Source organism: Neofelis nebulosa, chromosome 9 (assembly GCF_028018385.1).
Source record: "Neofelis nebulosa isolate mNeoNeb1 chromosome 9, mNeoNeb1.pri, whole genome shotgun sequence".
In the NCBI taxonomy this organism is placed as follows: Eukaryota; Metazoa; Chordata; class Mammalia; order Carnivora; family Felidae; genus Neofelis; species Neofelis nebulosa.
Genome location: NC_080790.1, coordinates 51,058,305 through 51,084,467, shown reverse-complemented (window position 1 = coordinate 51,084,467; position 26,163 = coordinate 51,058,305). Strand labels below are relative to the sequence as shown.

At 43.4% G+C, this 26,163-nt stretch overlaps 1 pseudogene; it reads left to right on the top strand.

Moving 5' to 3' along the window:
- Positions 1-235: 235 nt before the first annotated feature.
- The window catches only part of LOC131484911 (single-stranded DNA-binding protein, mitochondrial-like), a 236,788-nt pseudogene continuing 210,860 nt past the window's right edge, over positions 236-26,163 (top strand).

Sequence of the window (26,163 nt, the reverse complement as noted above, 5' to 3'; positions counted from 1 at the left end):
CATTGGGTGTATCTTATTTTAAATACAAAGGTTCAAGGGGCACCTGGGTGGCTCAGTCGGTTAAGCGTCCGACTTCGGCTCAGGTCATGATCTCGCGGTCCATGAGTTCGAGCCCCGCGTCGGGCTCTGTGCTGACCGCTCAGAGCCTGCAGCTGTTTCAGATTCTGTGTCTCCCTCTCTCTCTGCCCCTCCCCCATTCATGCTCTGTCTCTCTCTGTCTCAAAAATAAATAAACGTGGGGCGCCTGGGTGGCGCAGTCGGTTGGGCGTCCGACTTCAGCCAGGTCACGATCTCGCGGTCCGTGAGTTCGAGCCCCGCGTCAGGCTCTGGGCTGATGGCTCGGAGCCTGGAGCCTGTTTCCGATTCTGTGTCTCCCTCTCTCTCTGCCCCTCCCCCGTTCAGCTCTGTCTCTCTCTGTCCCAAAAATAAATAAAAAACGTTGAAAAAAAAAATTAAAAAATAAATAAATAAATAAACGTTAAAAAAATTAAAAAAAAATAAATACAAAGGTTCAAAAAAGTGAGAAGCTCTGCATATTTTAAATTGTTGGGGATGGCTGAGGTTGAGAGTGTCTTTGTAAATGGTTCCCTTTCATTCATTTATGGATTCAACAAATGTGGGACCGACAGACACAGCCTCTCAAGAAGCTCCTCTCATGAGAGGAACTCTCGTGAGGGAGACAGTAAATACAAAACCCCCAAAATATAAAACTTCAAGTGACAGTAAGTGCTGTGAGGGGAGAGCGAAGGATTATGGGTGTCTGTGTTTGGGGTTCTACAGGGAATATAGAGGAACTTCCTTCCAGTTGGGAGGTCAGGGAAGGTTTCCCTGAGGAAATTACTTTAGGCGAGACCACAGAAAGATGTGGAGTGGAAAAGGAGCCCAGAACAGTTTGCATAAAGAGGGAAGGGTTTGTACAAAGGCCCAAGACAGGGAATAGCTGGGAGATTTATGCCGTTATGAGTTTTAACGCTGGTGTGGCCTGAGCACTGAGTCGGATGGCAAGATGGAAAGAAGCTACCGATTCAGGATCTGTGGGCCACTCTAAAGATCTGTAATTTTCTACTAAGGGCATTGCAGACCTGTTTATGGGTGAGGAAAATGTTTCTTTTTAACGAATAATATTCAGAGCAGGCAGTCCCTGCAGTCCTATCTTGGGCAAGGGGGTGGGTATCCCCTGGTCAAAGCCATTACCCACGGGAAATTGGGAGGAAGGCCAGAAAGGTAGCCAAAAGAACCTGAGACGAATTTCCTCTTGAGAATGGAGACCACTGAGAGGCCTCCACAGGCATTGCTGAAGCACTTCCGTGAAACTGTTTCATGAGGCTGTGCATAGGCTTCAATCCAGACTGAAGAATCCAGACTCTGGGAGGTGCACTGGCCAGAGAGGTGGTGTCCTCCAGCGGGGGCGGGGGCAGCAAGTGAGCGGGTGTCTGGAAAACTGTGAGTCTTTCTATTTTGTTGAGGTACCAATAGTTCATTTTTGCTTTTGTTTCCCTGGCCCCTGGAGACGTGCTGAGTAAGAAGTTGCTGCAGCCAAGGTCAAAGAGGTTTTTGCCTGCTTTCTCCTCGAGGATTTTGATGGCTTCCTGTCTTACATTTAGGTCTTTCATCCATTTTGAGTTTATTTCTGTATATGGTGTAAGAAAGTGGTCCGGATTCACTCTTCTGCATGTCGCCATCCAGTTTTCCCAGCACCACCTGCTGAAGAGACTGTCTTTATTCCATTGGATATTCTTTCCTGCTTTGTCAAAGGTTAGTTGGCCATATGTTTGTGGGTCCGTTTCTGGGTTCTCTATTCTATTCCATTGATCTGAGTGTCTGTTCTTGTGCCGGTATCATACTGTCTTGATGATTACAGCTTTGTAGTATAGCTTGATGTCTGGGATTGTGATGCCTCCTGCTTTGGTTTTCTTTTTCAAGATTGCTTTGGCTATCCGGGGTCTTTTCTGGTTCCATACAAATTTTAGGATTGGTTGTTCTAGCTCTGTGAAGAATGCTGGTGTTATTTTGATAGGGACTGAATTAAATACGTAGGTTGCTTTGGGTAGTATTGACATTTTAACAATATTTGCTCTTCCTATCCAGTTGCATGGAATATTTGTGTGTGTGTGTGTGTGTGTGTGTGTGTGTGTGTGTGCCTTCTTCTGCACAGCAAAGGAAACAATCAGCAAAACTAAAAGGCAACCGACAAATCAGGAGAAGATATTTGCAAATGACATATCAGATAAAGGGTTAGTATCCAAAATCTATAAAGAACTTAGCAAACTCAACACCCAAAAAACAAATAATCCAGTGAAGACATGGGCAAAAGACATGAATAGACACTTCTCCAAAGAAGACATCCAGATGGCCAACCATCACATGAAAAAATGCTCAGCATCATTCATCATCAGGGAAATACAAATCAAAACCACAAGGAGATACCACCTCACACCTGTCAGAATGGCTAACATTAACAACGCAGGCAACAACAGATGTTGGCGAGGATGCGGAGAAAGAGGATCTCTTTTGCGCTGCTGGTGGGAATGCAAACTGGTGCAGCCACTCTGGAAAACAGTATGGTGGTTCCTCAAAAAATTAAAAATAGAACTACCCTACGACCCAGCAATTGCGCTACTAGGTATTTATCCAAGGGATACAGGTATGTTGTTTCGAAGGGACACATGCACCCCCACGTTTATAGCAGCACTATCAACAATAGCCAAAGAATGGAAAGAGCCCAAATGTCCATCAATGGATGAATGGATAAAGAAAATGTGGTATATATACACAATGGATTATTACTCAACAATCAGAAAGAAATCTTGCCATTTGCAACTACGTGGATGGAACTAGAGGGTATTATGCTAAACGAAATTAGTCAGTCATAGAAAGACAAATATCATATGACTTCACTCATATGAGGACTTTAAGACACAGAACAGATGAACATAAGGGAAGGGAAGCAAAAAGAATATAAAAACGGGGAGGGGGACAAAACATAAGAGACTCTTAAATATAGAGAACAAACAGAGGGTTGCTGGAGGGGTTGTGGGAGGGTGGATGGGCTAAGTGAGTAAGGGGCACTAAGGAATCTATTCCTGAAATCATTGTTGCACTATATGCTAACTAATTTGGATGTAAATTTAAAAAATAAAATCAATAAAAAGCAAAAAAGCAAAACTGTGAGTCTTTCCACAAGGGGATTAGTCAGAGTGTGGAAACACCAACCGTAGTGGCATCTGACCTGAAAAAGGGCTTTGGGAGCCCAGGCTTCCGGGTGGAGGGAGTTGAGGGATAGAAGAGAGGGAGTGCCCAGACAGGAACTGAAGTGGAGGCACTTGATCTTGAATGCTGGAGCATTTTCTCATACCTACTTTTTTAAGACTTCTCTTTTGTGCCTCATAGTTCACCCCAAGATTTTGGCGAAGTCTGCAGACCTTTCACCTGTGCTGATGCAAATCATTGCACGGTCTGTGTTCACACCTCAGACTCAAGGATGGCTTTCCCAATGGCCCCCTCCTGCCTCTCTTCTGAGGCCTCCAAGATGCTGACAGCACCTTTCAAGAGAAGGTAGTGGTCCTGGAACCCCAGGAGGTAATGGATCAGAACACGGTAAAATGAAAAAAACAAGCAAAGTGTGAACATGAGAGACTCCCCGCCCCCAAATATTCTACAAAGGCCAGAAGCTTGACAGACAAATCTGATAATGCAAGCAAGAGCTCTTTAGTCAGCAGAACCCTTACATGACACAGGATGAACTAATTAGGCAGCTTTATGAGTGACCCCTCTTTCCTCTTTGACCCTCTCAAAAAGAAGATAGTTATAATCCATGCTAGTGAGGAAGATGACACATTCAGGGCCGTGTCTTGAGATGCAGAAAGCTATGGCAACCATTCTATATTAATTTTTTTAATGTTCTTTTTAATTTTTGAGAGAGGGAAGGAGAGACAGTATGAGTGGGGCGGGGGCAGAAAGAGGAAACACAGAATCCGAAGCAGGCTCCAGGCTCTGAGCTGTCAGCACAGAGCCCCAGACAGGGCTCAAACTCACGAACCTCGAGATCATGACCTCTGCAGAAGTCGGACACTTAACTGACTGAGCCACCCAGGTGCCCCAGTAACCATTCTAAAGTAGGAGACACAGGGGAGCCTGGGTGGCTCAGTGGGTTAAGCCTCTGACTCTTGATTTGGGCTCAGGTCATGATCTCACAGTTGTGAGATGGAGCCCTATGTCACCCTCCGCGCTGGGCATGGAGCCTGATCAAGATTCTGTCTCCCTGTGCCCCTTTCCCCTGCTCACACACCCCCTTTCTCTCTAAAATAAATAAGTAAATAAAGTAAAGTAGGAGGCACAAACTCCCATCTGCCTACAGGAGTCAGGCATTCGTAGAGAATAAGCAGGCCACAGGAAGACCACAAAGCTGATGGAGCATGACTCAGTTCTGGCCAATTATTATCATATTGATGGGGAAGACCTATGCTGCCTAATTTTCCCATTTAAAAAAAAGCCCACATAAATCTAGATTATAATGTGAAATTTACAAGTTTTTATGTATTTGCAACTAATTCAAAATTTATAAAATACATACCAAATCTGTTTGAGGTTGGATATTATATTCATTTCCTATGGCACTGTAACAAATTGCCACCAACTTGGTGACCTGAAGCAGCACAGATGTATTCCCTTACTGTTCTGGAGGCCAGAAGCCTGACATCAATTTTACTGGGCTAAAGTCAGGGCGTCACCAGGTCCGCATTCCTTTTGGAGGCTCTGGGGGAGAATCTGCTTCCTCTCATTCCCTAGCTTCTGGAGGCAGTCTGCATTCTGTGGCTCATGACCCCTTCCTCCGCCCCTCTCGTCCACATTCTCATCTCTTATCACTGTGTCAAATCTCCCGCTGTCTCCTACTTACAAGGGCATCTGTGATTAACTGCAGGGCCCGACTAACTGGATAATCCAGAATAACCTTCCCATTTCAAGACCCTTAACTGAATCACATCTGCAAAGTCCCTTTTGCCGTTTGAGATTATACTCACAGGTTCCAGGGATTAGGACCTGAATATCTTTGGAGCCATTATTCATCCTATCACAGGTACGTAGTTGGATATAGCCCTCAGATTTGAGCCTATCAGAGATTTTCCTCCAGCTAGAATAAAATATCCCTCAATTACCCCGATACTTTGGTCCCTGAACCTATGATTCTTTTTTTTTTTTTTTTTTAATTTTTTTTTTTTTCAACCATTTTTATTTATTTTTGGGACAGAGAGAGACAGAGCATGAACGGGGGAGGGGCAGAGAGAGAGGGAGACACAGAATCGGAAACAGGCTCCAGGCTCCGAGCCATCAGCCCAGAGCCTGACGCGGGGCTCGAACTCACGGACCGCGAGATCGTGACCTGGCTGAAGTCGGACGCTTAACCGACTGCGCCACCCAGGCGCCCCTATGATTCTTTTTTTAACAGCTTTATTGACGTTTAATGTAAATACCATAAAATAACATATTCATCCATTGTAAGTGTACAATTCAATTATTTTTAGTAAATGTATAGAGCTGTGCAACTATCGCGACGATCCAAATTTAGAACATTTTCATCACCCCAAAAAGTTCCCTTGCAGTGCTCATTTGCAGTCAGTCCCTATTCCCAGATCTAGCCCAGGCAACCACTGACCTACTTCTACGTGTATAAATTTGCCTTTTCTGTATAGTTCACATAAATGGGATCATACAAGATACAGTCTTTTGTGTCTATAATGTTTTTGAGGTTCATCTATGTCATGTGTGTATCAGTTATCAGTAATTATTCCTTTTAATTGCTGAGCAGTCTTCCAGTGTGAATACACCACATTTGGTTTATCCATTAACCTGTTGATAGGCGTTTGGATTGTTTCCTGGTTTTAGCTATTATGCATAATGCTGCTACGAATATTCATGTACAAATCTTTGTGTGGACATGTTTTCATTTCTCTCAGTAGATAGTTAGGAATGGAATTTCTGGGTGGAAGGGTAGGTTTATTTTTAACTTTTTAAGAAACTGCCAAACTGCTCTCCAAAGTGGCTGTACCATTTTATACTCCTGTTGGGAATGTATGAGGGATCCAGTTTCTCCACATCCTTGCCAACAGTTGTATAGAATATCTTTTTCCCATTGAATTTCCTTGGCACCTTCACCAAAAGTAAATTGGCCTTACATGTGAAGTCTTATTTCTGACTCTCAATTCGAGGCCATTGGTCTATGTGTCCATCTTACTATCGGTACCACATTGTTTTGATTACTATAGTTTTGTAGTAAGTTTTGCAACCAGAAAGTCTGAGTCCTTCAACTTTATTCTTTTTCAAAAATTTTTTGGCTATTCTGGATCCTTTGCATTTCCACTTTGATGATAGAATTAGTTTGTCAATATCTACAAAGAAGGCAGCTGGGACTTGGATAGGGATTGCATTAAATTTGTACATCAATTTGGGCAGTGTTGACATGTTAAGAATAGTTTTTTTGTGAATTTCTTAGGAATTTGTATATACAGGACCATGTCATCTGTGAATACACTTTTACTTCCTTTCCAATGTGGATATCTTCTTTTTTACTTTTTTACTTTTTTACTTTTTACTTTTTTACTATTCAGATTTTATATTCTTGAATCAATTTTCATAATCCATATCTTGCTAGGAACTTGTCCATTTCAACCAGGCTATTGAATTTGTAGTATTCCTTTATATTCTTTTTATTTCTGTAGGATCAGTCGTGATTTTGCAATTCATATTTTTTCTTTTTCTTTTTTTTTTTTTTAATTTTGGTCAGCCTAACTAAAGATATGGCAATTTTGTTAATCTTTTCCAGAAAACCTAACTTTTTTTTTTTTATTGATTTTTGTCTCTGTTGTTTTTCGGTTTTCTATTTTATTTGTTTACACTTTAATCTATATTATTTTCTACCTTCTGCTTGGACTCAGTTGGCTCCTTTTCTCCAGGTTATTAATGTGGAAGCTTAAGTTATTGATATGAGAGCATTTTTTCTTTTCTAATATAGGTGTTTAAAGCTATACCTTTCCCTAAAAGCACTGCTTTTGCTGCATCCCATAAATTTTGATACGTCGAATTTTTTTTTAATGTTTTTATTATTTTTGAGATAGAGAGAGAGCAAGCAGGGGAGAGTCAGAGAGAGAGGAGGAGAGAGAATTCCAAGCAGGTTTTGCACTGTCAGCATGGAGCCCAACACAGAGCCTGAACCCATGAACCCCGAGATCATGACCTGAGCTGAAATCAAGAGTCGGATGCCTAGCCGACAGAGCCATCTAGGCACCACAAGTTTTCTTTTTTATTCAGTTCAAAAATAATTTTCCTTGTGATTTTTTCTTTGAACCATGGGTTATATCAAAATGTGTTGTTTATAAGACACTCCTAAATACACAGAACAAACAGAGGGTTGTGGAGGGGGATGGGCTAAAAGAATAAGGGGCATTAAGGAATCTACTCCTGAAATTGTTGCACTATATGCTAACTAACTTGGATGTAAAATAAATGAATGAATGAATGAATGAATGAATGAATGAAAAAATAAATAAAAATTTTTTAAAGAATGTATTGTTTAATTTCCAAGTATTTAGGCATTTCCCAAATTTCTATCTACTTCCAATCTACTATCAATTTAGTATTGTGTAGAATATTAATTTGGGACTATTATGGGTATACTTCCTCTTTTTCCTTTTTTCAGTCTTAAGTTTGTTGTTCTTGCTGTTGTTGTTTAGACAACAGAAATTTCACCAATGTATCAAATCACTCTTACTCTATTTCTTGCAAAGTCTCCTGATTTGTATCTCTTCATATTTGCGTATTGCCTCCAAAATGTTTTAAACATTTTTTGTTATGAAAATTTCCAAACTTCTAGAAAAGTAAATTCAATAAACATCAATATATCCCTCCACCTATATTTAATAATTGTTAACATTTTGTAAACAACTTGCTTTATATATTAGGATAAACCATTTGGAATCATTCCATTTACCTTTTCATGCATCCTTGCTTTCTGGCACTCCAGAGATGTTCTCTCATGTGGCTCTTTTTATGAGAAGCATTTTGAGACCTTGTTGCCTGAGAATTTTTTTCACGTTCTAATGACAACCTGGCTGGATATAAAACTTCAAGTTCAAAATTATTTTCTTCTGGTACTTAAGAAATATCATTCCACTATCTTCTTACACCCAGTGTTGCAACGGAGAGATCTAATGTCGATCTAATACTTTTCAAGTTTTCTCTTTGGTATTTTTAGATTTTACCATCTGGTATCTTGTGTGGGTTTTCCCTTCTCTCTTTTATTTTCCACTCTGTAGCCCTTCCAATCTGAAGCCATTCATTCTTTTCAAACCTGGAAAATGTGTGTCTATTATTTCTTCAAATATATTCTTCTATGCATTTTCATTTTTTCCTTCTGAATTCCTGTTATAGATGTGGGCATTTACTTCTACCTTCCTGATCTCCCAGTTTTATTTTTTTTATCTCCTCATTCTTTTTTTTTTAATTATTTTTTATTTTTTATTTATTTTAGAAAGGGACAGAGTGTAAGCAGGAGAGGGGCAGAGAGAGGGAGACACAGAATCTGAAGCAGGCTCCAGGCTCTGAGTTGTCAGCACAGAGCCCAATGCGAGGCTCATACCCATGAACCATGAGATCATGACCTGAGCTGAAGTCAGACACTTAACCGACTGAGCCACCCAGGTGCCCCTATCTCCTCATTCTTTAATGAGTCCTTTTTGGAGTGTTTCCCCAAATGATATTCTCTAATTAATTTATTTTTCATTGGTTATATATCTCACTTACTGTGCTCTTTATTTCAACTATTATCTTTTTCTTACCTAATATTTTCATTTGGCTCTTCTAAACTTTTTTTGGTTTTTGCTTTATAGTGCTAATATTACTTTTGTATATTTGTAGCGCTGATTTGAAATCCCTGGTCCATCTGTACTAATTCTCCTGCTTCTGTCCTCCTGTTTCTTCTGATGTTACATGTGATGCATTTTGCTTTTCTTTTGGTTTAATTTTATGCCTTGAGTGTACCACTACTTAGGCTTGTGAGACTATATTCCCTGAGGGTATTCCCTACTCTGCTCCATACAGCCTTTTGGGGAGGGACAGAAGGCCACTCAGTGTCTGTTAGCCTATTAAGTTCAAGGAGAGAACAGGGACTCCGATCTCTAGTGGGGCACCCCAGGCACCACACAATCACATGGCATCACATCTGCTTGTCTTCACCTGGCCGCAAACTCCTTGGGGTCTTGGTTTTATTCCTCCTTTCCCCCCGGGCTAGAAGGAAGCTGCCTTTCCCGATTGGAAGGGCCAGCCTGGGGATTTGGAGGGCAAAGAGTAAAGGAGTGAGGATACACTCAAAGATAGTTGTTCCCCTAATTTATCTACTCTTGACCCTGACAGGGCTTTCATGCTGTTCTGAGTTCATTCCCATGGACACCCTGACCAGTGGCCTGAGCCACTGCCTCTGCAGTTCTACAGAGAGAGGCAATGTCTGTCTGATGCAAAGGTGTGGGAGAGGCAAGAACAGAAAGTCCATTACTTTTCTTTTATCCTTATGATTACTGTCACCTCTCCCTCAGGCTGCAACTACTCTACACACACACACACACACACACACACACACACACACGCATGCACGCATGCACGCGCGTGCAATTTTGTTCTAAAGAGGCTTTTAGCTCCCCAGGCGTTTCTTCTTTGTTGTTGCTATTTCCTGGATTTCATACTGCTGTCTATAATTCCTCCTATGTTTAGTTTGGGGAGGAGGCCAGCAGCCCAAGTGAATTCTCATCTTGACAGAATTGGAACAGTCAAGAGATGTCTATTAGTCAAAGGAGAGGTAAACTAGACCATTGGATAGATAAGGAAAAGAATAGACTGGGCCTAGAGATACATATTTGGGAGTCATCAGGGCATATGTGGCTTTTCAAGCCACGAACCTGGATGAGATCTCTTGGGGAAGGATTATAGATATAGGAGGCACCTTTTGAAGAATATACTCTGGTGGTGCATGGGTGGCTCAGTCGGTTAAACATCTGGCTCTTGATTTCAGCACAGGTCAAGATCTCACGATCTGTGGGATCAAGCCCTGCGTTGGGCTCTTCGCTTGCAGCATGAAGCCTACTTGGGATTCTCTGTCTCCCTCTCTCTGTGTCCCTCCCAACTCTCTCTCTCTCGCACAGGCTCTCTCTCTCTCTCAAAATAAATAAATAGACATTTTTCAAAAAAGAAAAATGTATCCCTTACTGTAAATAAAAGTTTAGATCTGGCTTGTATATCAATCTCTTATCAGTTTGGCCGGTGTGAATCGGTCCTGGTGAGACTGCTCACTTTGGGGACCCCACGAAATTCAAGTGTCTGGCCCAGCAAATCTAAAGCTCAGACTCTGACCTACAGGGTCTCCATAGTTCTGTGCCAAGCCCCACCACCAGACTCCCTCTATTACTATTTCCTTTATCATTTTAACTTCCTGAGATAATGTGAGCAGCAGAAAAAATGGTGCTTATGAAAATGTTTTGGCAAGTCACAGGGTGTGAACAACCATAAAATACCGAATCATTCTAACTGTAAATGGCCTCTTTCTCTATGAGCAGGCAAACAGGTGTTCACATGATCCCAGGAAACTCCAGGACGTGAGGAATAGCCTGTGCACAGGCACGAGATCTAGGAGTCAGGCGACAGCAGATCCTGAGGCAGATGGAAGAGCACTACTGATGTGTTGCAACTGCCTGAGGGGTGCCCAGAAGCTCAGATGGGCTCCGACTCAGCCAGGAAGTTAACTGAAGGGTGAGTGAAAGCACAGACAAAGGAGAACATGCGATCAAAGACCAACACATAGGAAAGCCAGAGACAGAAGTGTAGAAAAGCTGAGACCTGGTAGGAAGTAAATGGGCACTTCAGTTCTTAAGATTTCTAACACCCATAAATCCTCACTGTTCTGTGATTTCCTAAACAGACCTTGTCCCCCAACCCACTCCGTCAAGCCATAGCCGAGCTTTGGTCATGACCAAAACCATCCCAGTGTTGATACCATAACCTCTCAATACACCACTCTGTGACCACAACCTCCTGTTCCTCCAGCCCCTACACGCTTAGTCTCACAACACTTGCTCTTCAATCTTATTGAGGCTTCTAATCCCTTGAAAACAGTCAGCAAGTATTGGTTGAGCATCTACTATGTGCCAGGTATGGTATCAGGTGACTTCCTTCCTCATTCCCTTCCTTGTTCAACTGGATTCTAAGAGGCATCACTTCACCCATTTCTGACAGCACTCTCAACCTGGCCCCTGAATCTCCCCTGCACCCGTCCTAAACAAGGGTCACCATTCAATGTCAATGACCCTGCTCCGTAGTCAGGCCCCAATGCTTTCAGCCCCCACCCCAGCCATCACACACATTCAGAGAAATGAGCCACTAATGCCCTGGAATGATATTCACAGGATGCTTCCTGAACAAATCACCCTGACCCATCTACCTTTCTCAACCTGTTCCTGATCCTTCAGACTCTGTTTCTAGTTCCCTGTTTTCCCGTTCAGGACCATATCTCATCCCTCACACCTGGCTCGGGCAGATGTCTTTGCTCCCAAACTCCATCTTATTGGAAACTTTACTCACCTGCTCCTATCTGCTGTCTTCCTTGCCCTTCTGCCGCTTTTCATAGGTAAGCTTCCCACCTCGATGCTGGCGTCCCCTCATCCCTGCAGCCTGCCATCCACCCCACCAGCAGCTCTTCTTAAAGTCATCAATAGCCTCTGGTTGCCAAATTGAGTGGACTCTGCAGTCCTGCCTTGGCCTCTCCGAGGCAATTGACAATGCAGACAACTTCCTTCTTAACAGGGAATTTACGGAAGTAACATGTAAGTATATTCTCATTGTACCAGAAAAAAAGAAATCAAACCATACCGATGTATATAAACAGTAAAACTCCACCTTAGCCCCCACCCTACCTAGCTTCCTCCTGCACCATAGGTAACTATTATTAACAGATTGCCTGGAGCTCTTCAAGGCCTGTTTCTATTTATTTGCCTCCATATATATTGACTAGGACTTTTTCTTGGACAATTTCAAGTACACCCAAAGAGTGGGGAGAACAGTTTAATGAATTCCCATATGAGTATTACCCACATTCAACAATTATCAAACCTTTGTCAAAATTACTTCATCTTTTCCTTGTGTGTGTGTGTGTGTGTGCTGCTACTGAAGTATTTTAAATAAATTCTACACTTAATGCATCTCTAAAATATGTCAATGTTTTCTTACAAAGATGTAATGTCATTATCACATTTAACAATAATTCCTTGGATTTCTGTAATAGTAGGTCATATTCAAATTTCCCCAGTTGTCTCAAAATGTCTTTTTTTATAGTTGGTCTATTTGCATTAGTACTCACATACTGCATTTGGTAATTGTGTTTCTTAAATTTCTCTTAGTCTAGAGCAATCCCTCTTTTGTTGTTTTTTGTTTATGCATTTTGAAATTTTATAAATATCATGTAAGTGATTTCGTAGTATTCATTTTATGTATATACAATAACTTACTTAGGTGTTCAACTAATGATGAAACGTAATCTTACTCCAGTTTTTCGATAAACAATACCACAATAAAAAAGCACCTCACTGAGTACACTGAATATTAAAAAACACAGATTAGACACAGCTGAAAAGAGAAATCATGAAGAAATTGTTGAAGGAATTACTTAAAACACAGCAAAGAGAAACAGGAGAAGAATATTGTGACAGAGGATATAAGAGTTATGGTGTACAGAATGAAAGGACCTGTCATTTGTCTAATTGAAATCGCAGGGTGTGCCTGGGTAGCTCAGTTGGTTAAGTATCAGACTTCAGCTCAGGTCATGAACTGATGGTTCATGAGTTTGAGCCCCATGTTGGGCTCTGTGCTGACAGCTCAGAGCCTGGAGCCTGCTTCAGATTCTGTGTCTTCCTCTCTCTCTGCCCCTCCCCTGCTCATGCTCTGTCTCTCTCTCTCAAAAATAAACATTAAAAAAAAGAAAGAAATCATAAGACGGGGTCACCTGAGTGACTCAGTCGGTTAAGTGTCTTACTTAAGCTCAGGTCATATTCACACAGTTCTTGCGTTAGAGCACCAAGTCATTGGGCTCTCCTCTGACAGCTTGGAGCCTGGAACCTGCTTTGGATTCTCCCTCTCTCTCTGCCCCTCCCCTGCTTGCACGTTCTCTCTCTCTCTCTCTCTCTCTCTCTCTCTCTCTCTCAAAAATAAATTAAATAAATGAGCATTAAAAAAAGAGAGAAATCACAGGAAGTCATTATGGAAAGAATGTAGGAGAAGCAATATGTGAAGAGGAAAAGGAAGAGTATTCCAGAACTGATGAAATATATGAAGTCACAACACAGGATGCACCATATGATAGCAAGCAGAATAAATAAAAAGAAATCCACCCCAGATGCTTATAAGGAAACTGAAGAATACTAAAGACAGAGTTGTAAAAGCAGCCAGAGATTAAAGTTTTTAAAAGTTCAGTTGAAAACCTTTGTAATCTTAAAATTGAATTGGAAACATAGATATGAACTCACTATTTCTTTTTCTTTCTAAATAATAGGTATTTTTCAGCTCTGTCCTCTGTAGAAATGACAACCTGGTAGCAATAAGCACCCTTAACAACCAAAGTTTGCTCTCTAAATATCATTCTCACTAAAAGGAACCAGCGTTCCCTGGAAAAATGGCTGATTCCATATCTAAGGCAGGAAATATACAAGATGGACCTAGGAGATTTCATTGACTCATAAAGTAATAAAGTTGTCAATGACTACCAGAGTAATGCCAAAAGGTTACAGGAGCCAAACTGAAAGGACTAAAGATGGGATAATCTCAGCATCTAAAATAATAATGACTGTATTTTATTGAGCACATTAAATACACAAACTTCCATAATTTGATAATCTCACACACATACCCTTCATTAGTTACCTTGATATGACATCAAGTGCATTTCAATCAAGTAGTTGACGAAAATTTTCTAATAGATTAATTCCAACTAATAAATGGAGAAGGAATGATAGAAATAGGAGGAAATAACCATTTTGTGCCCTCTAATTCAGTAATGGATGCATTTAACATCAAAGTGCAGTAACCAAACACAATTATGCTTCTTAGCATAATGCAACTGGAATGCCATCTACGACAGCATTTTGCCAAAATAACCTAAATCTAATCAACTCTCTAGAGTGAACTACCAATTTATGGGAAATACAGGAGCTAGAGGAACAAGTGAGATGACACCATGAGGAAGCAATCAGACAAATCCTGATTGTGGATATTAAGACAAATGGCCTGTTTTTAATCAAGACATGAATGGCATAAAAAAGGAGGTGGAGTGGGGCTGTGATAGATGAAAAGAGACTTAATAGCCGTATCAACCAAATGCATGATGTGGACTCTGGATGCTGAGTCAAACAAACCAACTGTAAAAAGACCTTTTTGAGACAATCAGAGAAATTTGAACATGCATGAGGAATTAGATGATATTAAGAGATTAGCAAAAATAAAATAAAGCAAAAAATCCTGACTTATCAACAACACAATCTAATCCTTATGTACATCTGGAATTTGCTCTTTTTTAACTTTTTTTTTTTTTTAAGTAAGCTCTACACCTAACAAGGTGCTTGAACTCAAGTCCCTGAGATCAAGAGTCACATGTTCTACTGACTGAGCCAGCCAGGCACCCATGGAATTTGCTTTAAATACTCTAGCAAAAACAAAACAAAACAAAATGCCTCAGGGAAGGGGAGGCAGAATAGAGGAAACACTATTGACAAAATATCCTTAACTGTTGATGCCAGGTGTTGGGAATGTGGAAGTTCATTAAACTCTTCTCTCTACTTTGGGGCATGTTTGAAATTTTCCATAAAAAAATTTTTTAAGGCAATCAGAAAGGAAAGTCATATCACCTACAAGTAAACAACGATTAAGCTGACAAAGATTTCTCAACAGCAAGAGTGGAATACAGAAAATAGCAAAATAATGTACTAAAGGATTAAAAGGAAGTAACTGCCAGGATTGAATTATATATTCAGCAAAACTGTCTTTGAAGAATGATGTGAATTAGGGGCATATCTAAATAAACAAAAACTGATGTTTAGCACTAATAAACCTGTATTAAGGGACTGCTAAAGAATGTTCTTTCAGGAAGAAGGGGAAAAATCCTAGAAGGAAAATCAGAGATTCAAGAAGGAATGGTGAGCAAAGAAATCGGTAAACAAGCAGGTATTGTTGCCTGTATAAAATGATTCTAGGGGCGCCTGGGTGGCTCAGTCGGTTAAGCGGCCGACTTCGGCTCAGGTCATGATCTCGCAGTCCGTGAGTTCGAGCCCCGCATCGGGCTCTGTGCTGACAGCTCAGAGCCTGGAGCCTGTTTTGGATTCTGTGTCTCCCTCTCTCTCTCTGACCCTCCCCCGTTCATGCTCTGTCTCTCTCTGTCTCAAAAATAAATAAACGTTAAAAAAAAAAAAATGATTCTAGTAATGTCTAATTCATGTAAAAACAGAATTAAAATAACAATAATGGCATCTGGGAACATGGTATGTCTCTCCATTTATTTCACATTTCTTTTCTTCTTTTATTTATTTTTTTAAACTTTTTTTTTTAATGTTTATTTTTGAGAGCGAGAGACAGAGTGTGAGTGGGGGAGGGACAGAGAGAGGAAGATACAGAATCTGAAGCAGGCTCCAGGCTCTGAGCCGTTAGCACAGAGCCCAATGCAGGACTCAAACCCACCAACTGTGAGATCATGACCTGAGCCAAAGTCTGATGCTCAACCGACGAGCCACCCAGGCGCCCCTCTTCTTTTCTTTTAAGCAATGCTTTAGAGTTTTCTTTATATGGGTGGTGCACTTTTTAAAAAAAAGTAAATCCTAGGTATTGTATTTTTTTTTGTTTTTATTGTGCAAAATATACATAATGTAAAATTTACCATTTTAACTACTGTTAAGTGTATAGATACAGTATTTTACAGTTTCTAGTCGCTACTAGAAATAGTATGTTTTGATCTTCATGGTTTGTTTTGTTTTTGAATGTTTGTTTATTTTTTAGAGAGAGAGAGAGCGTGTGCAAGCAGGGGAGAGGCAGAGACAAAAGGGGACAGAGGATCCAAAGTGGGCTCTGTGCTGACAGCAGAGAGCCCAAAGCAGGGCTTGAACTCACAAACTCATGAAATCATGTCAGATGCTTAACTGACTGAGCCACCCAGGCACCCCAACCTTTATGTTTTTTAATTACTTACTATCGGTATGTAAAAGAACTGTTGATTCTTGTATGTTGATCTTGTATTGGCCACTTAATTCTCTTGTTAGTTATAATAATTTTTCAGGTATCCCTCTTTTCTGGGTACATAACAACATCTGCAAATAATGATATTCTGGTTTCTTCCTTTCCAAAAATTGTACTTTTTTTGTGTCTTCTTCTCAAAGTAGGATCTACACTACAATGTTGAATAATGACAGCAATAAAGCACATTTTTGTTTTGGTCTTACATGTTATAGGAATGACTTCAATATTTTACCATGAAGTTTGTTCTTGATTCCTGGGAGTTTCCTTTTGTTAAGGAAGCTTTTTTGTGTTTTTTTTGTGTGTTTGTGTGTTTGTTTTTTATTTATTTATTTTTTTTTAATTTTTTTTTCAACGTTTTTTATTTATTTTTGGGACAGAGAGAGACAGAGCATGAACGGGGGAGGGGCAGAGAGAGAGGGAGACACAGAATCGGAAACAGGCTCCAGGCTCCGAGCCATCAGCCCAGAGCCCGACGCGGGGCTCGAACTCACGGACCGCGAGATGGTGACCTGGCTGAAGTCGGACGCTTAACCGACTGCGCCACCCAGGCGCCCCTGTGTGTTTGTTTTTTAATGTATTGTTTCTATTAAGTACTTACCTCTCTAGCTAAGGGCCCCATCTTCTCTCCAGCCTCTTGATTTTATCTCTCTTTTCCCACCCTCTGGACCATACATTATACAGATCCTGGGACCAGGCTGGCAGAGTCTCTTTTATTTATTTTATTTTTTTAAGTGTATCTATTTTGTGTGTGTGTGTGTGAGAGAGAGAGAGAGAGAGAGGCAGAGAGAGAATCCCCAGCAGGCTCTGCACTGTCAGCGCAGAGCCTGATGCAGGGCTCAAACCCACAAACTGTGAGATCATGACCTGAGCCAAAATCAGAGTCAGACGCTTAACAGACTGAGCCACTCAGGTGCCCTCCCCCCCCCCTTTTTAATGTTTTACTTATTTTTGAGAGAGAGAGAGGGAGTACGCACGCACATGCACACATGAGTGGGGAAAGGGCAGAGAGAGGGGAGACAGGATCCAAAGCAGGCTCTGCACTGACCATAGTGAGCCCAATGCAGGGTTCGAACTCATGAACTTTGAGATAATGACCTGAGCCGAAGTTGGATGCTCAACTGACTGAGCCACCCAGGGGTCCCCAAAGTCTCTTCTTTAGAGGGCTGGCAATGGGGACACTCATCTACTTTAAAATTCTCTCATCCCTTGTCATCCCCCACACTCTCCCTTGGTTATTCTACAACTTCGCTGATATGCCCACCCTCTCTCTTCCCAGCCCCTTAAAAAGATACTGATGCTCCCCAGTCCTCTGCCTTTGGCTTGCCTCGTGCTCATGCTCCCTATGCAATCTCAGCTACTTCAGACATTGCACTATTGCAACATGACTCCAAATCTGCATGTTTAACACCCCCCTCCCCCCCCCCCCCCCCCCGTCTTCCCCATAACTCCAGAACTGTATACTAGTTGCCCAGTACGCGTCTCCCATCGGATATCCGTCAGGACCTCACATTCCACAGGTTCAAACCCCACTCACTTTCTCTGAGTACCACTACACCTCTCCCCTCCTGTATTCCTGAGTTTGGGGTGCCATACAGGAGAGAAGCGTGAAAGGCAGCTCATTTCTCCCTCATACTTGCTCCCCACATTCTGTACCGTAGGCGAACCTTCCCATCGGAGCCTACCACACATACCCCGCCGCGCACGGAGCAGAGGCGAACTCAGGTCTCCCTCTGCTGGCGATTTGAAGAACTACAGTTCCTTCCTGTGGCCGCGCTCCCACAGTGGCTGGCCTGAACAGGGCTTGCACTCCATGGTTTCCGCTGAATAAGGTCGTTTTGCCCCTATCAGCAAGGCTGCCCTTTCAGGAAGTCAGCAAGCGGCGAGGAAATTAGTCATCCCCTCCTCTTCTAGACCCTGGCCATCCCACTGCCCCCACATTTCCACCATGCACACCCCCCCTCCACCCCTTTTCCTCGCAGTTCCTCCCTCCTATCCTGGCTCGCAGCCCGATGGGACCTCCCGGAAGGCAGAAGCCCCTTTTCTCCAGGGCTCAGCCAGCGGTGCCAGTGCCAAGCAAATGTAAGGTGGGCATGCAGCCTGCTGGACTAGACGCTGGGCATGGACGGATCTCATCTCGCTTTTCAGCGTGTAGAAAGAAGTGTCCCTTCTGATGCAGCCCTGAGGATATGCAGCTTAAAAGGCACCCCTTCCCCCTGGATGGAGGAGGGAGGGGCTAGGGAAGTGTGAGGGTAAACCCTTGCCAGGTCCCACAGCTTGGTGCCCTGAGAGCAGGCTGGATTTCATTCTCCCATAGCATCTTGTTAAGTAAGGTGCCTTGGGATCACAGCTCTGCTGCCTCTGGGATAGGCCCCATAGCGTCAGGGAGAAACAGAGAAACAACAGACAAAAGAAGATGGTGGAGGGAGGCCAAAAGCTTCTCCCGTCATTCAGAAGGTGGAATCAACTAGGCTTGGGGTTGATTAAAGTCATTAATATTAATTGAGTGTCCTGAGTGCCAGGCACTGTGTGGAGGTTGAGGAAGAGGGGGAAGTGACTCCTAAGTCCTCACATGAGAAACTGAAATGGGGACAGAGAAGAAGAGACTGGAGAGACTAGGGGAGGGAGATGATGGGCCCTGTGCGGACAAGCCCAGTGTAGTGAATCTGAGACCTCCAAGTGAGAGGCCCAGAGGACAGCTGACATACAGGCCGGAGCTCAGGCCCAACATCAGACAGCTGATGGACCTGGTGGGAGCCCCTCACATACAGACATAACTGAAACCAAGGAGTGAGTGTGTTCCCCAGAGAGGGGGTGTAGAACGAGGAGGGAAGAGGGCCAAGGAGAGAGCAGGCCCAAGAGCATTGGCTCTGAAGGGGCCATAGAGGAGCAGGCAGACAGGGAAAAAGGGAGAAAGTGTGTGAAAACCCAGAAGAAGGAGGCAGGGGCCAGCAGCAGGAAGTCCCAGGGTAATAAAGGCCCCAAGAAGGGTCTGTTAGACTTAGCTCCAAGGAGACTGGGGGAACAGTTTTGCTGAATAGTGCCAGGAAGAGGTGTACTACAGTGGACTGAGGGTTTGGGGATGAGGAAGGGGAAGAAGCTGTGAATGTACACATTACTGGGGAAATAAGAGGGTTGCTTGTTTTCATGGAAAAGACCAAAGCAAGGTCTGGAAAGGGATCAAGGGGTGGAGGTTGAAGATAAAGGACAACAGGGGTGAAAGAGGAGGTCGTATAACACGTGGCCCCAAACAATGTGACCAGAGGTAATCCGTTTTGAGAAGGGATGATAGTACTAAATATCCAAAAAGGGATTGGTTAGGTCAAATAAATGTCTCCCAATATGGGATTTACTGCAAAAATAATTGCCCAATGATAGGCAACTAATTGGAACAAACACAACCTCTAACAATATATTTTTTAATGTTTTGTTATGTTTTCTTATCATAAAACAATACACAGTTATTTCAGGAAAAATCAGAATACACCATCAAACAAAGGCACTTTAGAAAACACCCATAATTCCACGCACCTGAAGTCACTTATACTGGTACTCGTGGTCCCCAATCCTTTCCTATGCATGTATCATTATTCTGCAAGAAGTGGGATCATAGCATGCATATTAGGATATGTGTTCTTTATAGCTCCTGCTGCAGAGCAAATTACCCCAATTCTTAGTGGTCTAAAACAACAGACATTTACAGTGAATCCTCATTATTCATGTATTCTGTATTTGCGAACTTACTCGCTAAAATTAATTTGTAAGCCCAAAATCAATACTTGAAGTGCTTTCATGGTCATTTGCAGACAGGCGCAGAGCAAGGAAAATTTTAGGTTGCCCTATACACACATTCCCAGCTGAGACTGAACAAGGTGATGCTCCGCCTTCTTGTTTCAGCTCTCATGTCTGTGTAGTGCCATGTTTTTCTATACTTTCTGTTGGTGATTTCACAGTTTAAAATGGCCCCCCAGTGCAGGGCTTCAGTGCTGTCTAGTGTTCTTTAGCACAAGAAAGCTTACGGAGAAAACATGCGTTACATAACCTTTGTTCAGACATGAGTTCTGGTGCAGTTGGCCATGAGTTCAATGTTAATGAATCAACAATATATATTAAATACAGTATTCTTAAACAGAAATACACATGAAACAAGGCTACATATTGATCAGTTGGAAATGTGACCAGAGGCTAACAGGAACCTAACCGCGTATTTACCCTAAGAGCAACGGTTCGATATTCGAGAAGTCAGTGTTCTTGGTGACTTTATAGAACCAACTGCTGTGAACAAGACTCAATTGTGTTATGTCACACTTTCTGTGGGCCAGAAATTTGGGAGCAGCTCAGCGGGGAGGTTTTGGCTCATGGTGTCTTACGAGGCTGTGGTCAAATGTCAGTGGGCACTGTGATTATCTGAAGGCTTGTCTGAGGCTGGAGGCTCTGCTTCCAGGATGCCTTCCTCTCGTGGCTATTGGCAGGGGGCCCCAGTCCCTTGTCTCCCCAGAGGGCTGCTTGAATGTCCTGTAGGAGGGCACAGGAAGGGGGAGGCTACAATGCCTTTGATGCCCTAGTCTTAGAAGTCTACAACACCACAAGCAACTCACTAAGCCCAGCCCATGCTCGAGGAAGGGATAATCAAAGAATTTTTGGACATTTTTAAAAGCCCACCATACAATATGTCTGAGAAAATACACAAGATACTAATAATACTTGTTTCCTGTGAGGAAAAGAACTAGGTGGCTAGGAGACGGAAAGGGGAAAGGTTTTACTTTGTATCCCTTTTATCTTTAAAATTTTTAACAATGCAAGTCTATTCTTTATCCAAAAATAAATAAATTGAATTTTAAAAGTTTTTTTTTCTTTTTTTTTTTTAATTTTTTTTATTTTTGAGACAGAGAGAGACAGAGCATGAATGGGGGAGGGGCAGAGAGAGAGGGAGACACAGAATCGGAAGCAGTCTCCAGGCTCTGAGCCATCAGCCCAGAGCCAACGCGGGGCTCGAACTCACGGACCGCGAGATCGTGACCTGAGCTGAAGTCGGAGGCTTAACCGACTGAGCCACCCAGGCGCCCCAAAAATAAATAAATTGAATTTTAAATGACTCTAGAATATTATTATTATTTTGACCAAAGAGCTATGCTGTTCTGCTTGATTTGGGCCAAACTGGTTTCAGTCCAGCTTAATTTCTAAAATGAGATCTCTGGGAAGACAGGACCAGTTGGAGCAGGAGCAGAGGTTGGATTCATGGTGAAGAGGAGAGAAGTCTGGGGGCAAGAGTTGAGGTATTCCCTTTCTAAGGCAGTACTTTCTCTGTGATGTGGGGAACTTTGGGGGAAGTGGCATTTAGCTAAGCCATAAAGGAGGGGATAGATTTGCTCTGGTTGAGATGAGGGTGATGGCACCCCCAGCAAGGAATGTGTGAGCCAAGAAGAACATGTGGGAATGAGAAGACACATCAGAACAGCTGGAGATTCAGGTGCACATGGTGGGTGAGACGCACAGGTTGGGCCCAGTGCATGGAGGGCCTTGAATGGCAAGCCTGACATCAGGGCTCTATTTGGAGGCAGGGAAGGCATTTGATCAGAGCTGTGGTGTAATTAGAGCAATATCTTGGGAAGATCGATCTATGAGTTAAGTGTCAGTTGGACTTGGTAAGGTCTGGAGGCCAGCCGATCTAGACTAAGACAATCTCAGTGAGTAAGGGGGCACAACAGTGTAGTCACAAGCACAGGCTCTGGACTGCTTGGGACCCTGGGTCCACCACTTCCTAGATGTGTTACTGAATCTGAGCTTTAAATGACAAACAATCTTTTTTTTTTTAAGTTTATTTATGTATTTTGAGAGACAGTGTGTGAGCAGGGGAGGGGGCAGAGGGAGAGGGAGAAAGAATCTTAAGCAGGCTCCATGCTCAGAGGAAAGCCTGATGTGGGGCTTGATCCCACGACCTTGAGATCATGACCTGAGCCAAAATCAAGAGTTGGATACTTAACCAACTGAGCCACCTAGGAGCCCCAAGAATCTTTCTTATAAGGCTGTGTGAGGTGTACATTTGATTGGTAATTCTTGCACAGGGCCTGGCACATTGTTATGGGAAGCAGAGCCCCAGGGTGATTGATCCTAGTATTAGAAGAGGAAGAACCATGAGAAAGGCAACTTTTGGTGACTGATTAATGGGAGAGTGAGCGGATACAGTACATGTCTGTGCATGAGAGGGGGACACAAAGTCTCCCAGTTTCCTGGCAGCATAGCAGACCCATAAATAAAGCCAGAGCAAGCAGGTGAGGACAAGCTTTGGAGGGTAGAGAGATGCAGTGTTAGGTTTAGGGTGTCAGTCTCACAGGGTGGGCAGGAAGTTGACTACAGCTGAGAACAAAGGTCAGAACTATGGACATAAAATGAGAGCTACCTGAAAGCAAGTGTGACCGAAGATGTGGAGGACAGGAGAGAGCTGAGTGGATCCTGCTGAGGGTCTGCAGAACGGCTGGGGGGAAGGGGAAAGAGAGAAGAGACTATGAGAGATGTGGGGAACCAAGAGAGACCAAAAGCCCCTGAAAGTAATATTTCAAACAGAAGGGCAGGGTCTGCAACATTGCCTGCCTCAGAGAATCCAGGAGGACGAGGGATGTAGGGCCAGTGGTGGCCTTGGTGAGGGCAGTTTCACTGGTGTGGTGGGGGCTATGGTCAGAGGAGGAGGGAAGGAGGGGAGCAACCAGTGATGAGGGTGTATATTATTCTCGTAGGAACTCCACCTGTGACTTATCCCATAGTTGTGCTCAACACTGGCACAAGAAACATATACAGGGATGTTCATTACAACAAGTTCAAAAAAATTAGAAATCAATATGTGGTTGCTAAATAAGGCATGGTACCTCCATATATGGACTACCATGGAGCTATGGGAAAGAGTGAGACAGAAGTATATGAATTAAGAGGGAATAACCTTCAAGATCCATTGAATGAAAAAGGCAACAAAAGCAAAATATGTGCATTATCTGATATTTGTGGGTGGTTTTTTGTTGTGTGTGTGTGCGTATGTGTTTGTGTGTGTGTGTGGTTTTAAATGTTTATTTATTTTTGAGAGACAGAGCATGGGCTGGGAGGTGCAGAGAGAGAGGGGGACAGAGGATCCGAAGCAGGCTCCATGTCAACAGCAGTGAGCCAAATGTGGGACTCGAACTCGCAACTGTGGATCATGACCTGATCTGAAGTTGATGCTCAACCAACTGAGCCACCCAGGCACCCCATTTCTTTTAACATTATATGTTCTCTCTCTCTTTCCCTCTCCCCTCCCCCACACACATCTTTGGAAAAATACAAAGAAAAAGGTAATGGCAGTTGCCTGGAGAGCCAAAAGCCTGGGAAGGAAATTTGCTCTTTCTTTACTTTTAAATAATTTGCATATGACCTAGCAATCCCACTCTCAGGTATTTACCCAGGACATGTGAAAACTTATGCTCTTGCAAAAACCTGCACCAATGTACAAATAGCAGCTTTTTAAATCATAGCCCCAACCCAGAAACTGTCCAAATATCTATTAACTTGTAAGGGATATGCAAACTGTGGTACACCCACACAGGAGAATACTGCTTAGCAGTGAAAAGGAACAAACTATTAATACATGCAACAACATGAGTGAACCTCCAACGCATTGTGCTCAGTGAAAGAAGACAGACTTAAAAGGCTACATGCTCTAGCATTCTATTTCCAGACATTTCTGGAAAAGGGAAAACTACAGGGAAGAAGTACAAAGGAGTGGTTGTTGGGTTGGGTGGAGGGGAGGCTGAGTAAAAGGAGACAGAAGGAGGACATTTTGGAGGGTGATGGGAATATTCTACATCTTGGCTTCGGTGGTGGTTACAGGCTCTCTGCATTTGTCAAACCTCGAAACTGCATACCCAGAAGTGTCAATTTACCTTACACTGGATTTGTTCTACCCTTTTGTTCTTTGTCTCAGCTGAGGTAATTCCAAAAGAAGAAACATAGCCATCCTGAAGGTTACTTTTAAGACTTTCGGATGCTGTTTTCAAGTTTCTAAGTTGAAAACACCATGCCCTAATATTCAGAAGACGACCCAGTTGAAGGCTTCAGGGTCCAGTGATGGTTGAGCTAGGCCTGGCTGGGGGTGTGCACAGGAGCCAGGCTAGGGAAAGGGCTTTCAGGAGCCAGGTATTAAGGAGCCTTTCGCTGGGCTGGAGAGGGGAGGAGGGAGGCTGACCTGAGCCACGCACCTGGTGGAGGGGAGGAACTGAGGTGCACAGGGGGGCCAGAGGCAGCGCCCCACCTTCACTGGGGTGTTTGGACCGCCAGGAAAATGGTGAGGTGAGCCGTTTAGAGGTAGACCTTGGGTGTCTGTCCCTCACCCCCCCCCCCATCGGGGTCAGAGTCCGGGGGGGGGGGAGGGGGGGGAGGGGCGAGTCCTGGCTTGGGTGCCCGTGATCGTGATCGCCGAGATAGGCTTGGCTCTGGGCGGGTGTGGGAGCGGGGAGTCAGGGGCAGTGGTCAAGCCCCAGGGCGCGGTCACAAGGGAACGGGAGTCATGGCTTATCAGCCCCATCAGAGCCCGCCACACTCCATCTCCCCTCACCCCCACCGCTTCAGCCCCCAGAGCTGGCCGAGGGGAGAGGGTGGAAATGGGCTCTCCTGGATTTCATTCATTTCTGCAGTCAATTGACCTCTAAAGCACTTCCCCCTGGCCCACCCACCCCACCTTCACAGCAGGAGCAATCAGGAGGGAAAGCAGTATAATAGTAATAGCTTACACTTACTGACCATTGGTACTGTGGTGATCTTTACAACCCCTTGAGGGAAGGAAGTATTTTTATCTATGCCCGTTTTACAGATGAAGAAACACTGAGATGCAGAGAGGTTAAGAAACTTGCCCAAGGCCACACAGCTAGCAGTGAGGACTTGGGTTTTGAATTTGGGTAGAATTTGGTTTCCATCTTTAGGACTGGGCTACCTCAGGGCACCCGAGGGCACCAGTTTGTTAAGTCTGACTTCAGCTCAGGTCATGATCTCCTGGTTCATGGGTTTGAGCCCTGCGTAGGGCTCTGGGCTGACAGCTCAGAGCGTGGAGCCTGCTTCGGATTCTGTGTCTCCCTGTGTCTCTGCCCCTCCCCTGCTCACGCTCTGCCTCTGTCTCTCAAAAATAAATAAATGTTAAATCTTTAAAAAAAAAAAAAAAAAAAAAGAGTAGCCTACCTCAGGGGAGGAGGTCTCACTCTTGTGGAATGTTTTTGGTTCTCTCTCTCTCTCTCTCTCCTTCCCTCCCTCCTTCCCCTTTCTTTCTCTTTCTTGCTTTCTTTCTTTCTTTCTTTCATGATTAGTAGGCGATGGTTCAGTTCTGGTTCATAAAGGATTGATTCTGGTTCATAATGGTTCAAAGACAGACCTGTGTGCTGGTAGCAGATGCAGCCAGCGCTGCCATCCTGTGGTCATGCCAAGTAAGAAAATCTCTCCATGAGGGGAAGGGGTGCCTGGTGGCCAAGACTTTCCTAAGAGACCCCCCAGTTTAGGCAGTGTCTTCCAAACTGTAGCTTGGGACCCATTAATACTCATGAAGCCTATTTGGAGGATCACAACTAGCAGTTTCAAAGGAAAATTAGAAAAGAATAGAAAATACTAGGGTGCAGGATATGTACCAAATAGAAACATCATTTTGTGGAATTTCTGTTTCAAATATATACGTGTACTGGGATCTGCCGAAAATCTACTTCTTGCGGGGCACCTGGGTGGCTCAGTCAGTTAAGCGGCTGACTCTGGCTCAGGTCATGATCTCACGGTTCGTGAGTTCAAGCCCCACGTCGGGCTCTGTGCTGACAGCTCAGAGCCTGGAGCCTGCTTCAGATTCTGTGTCTCCCTCTG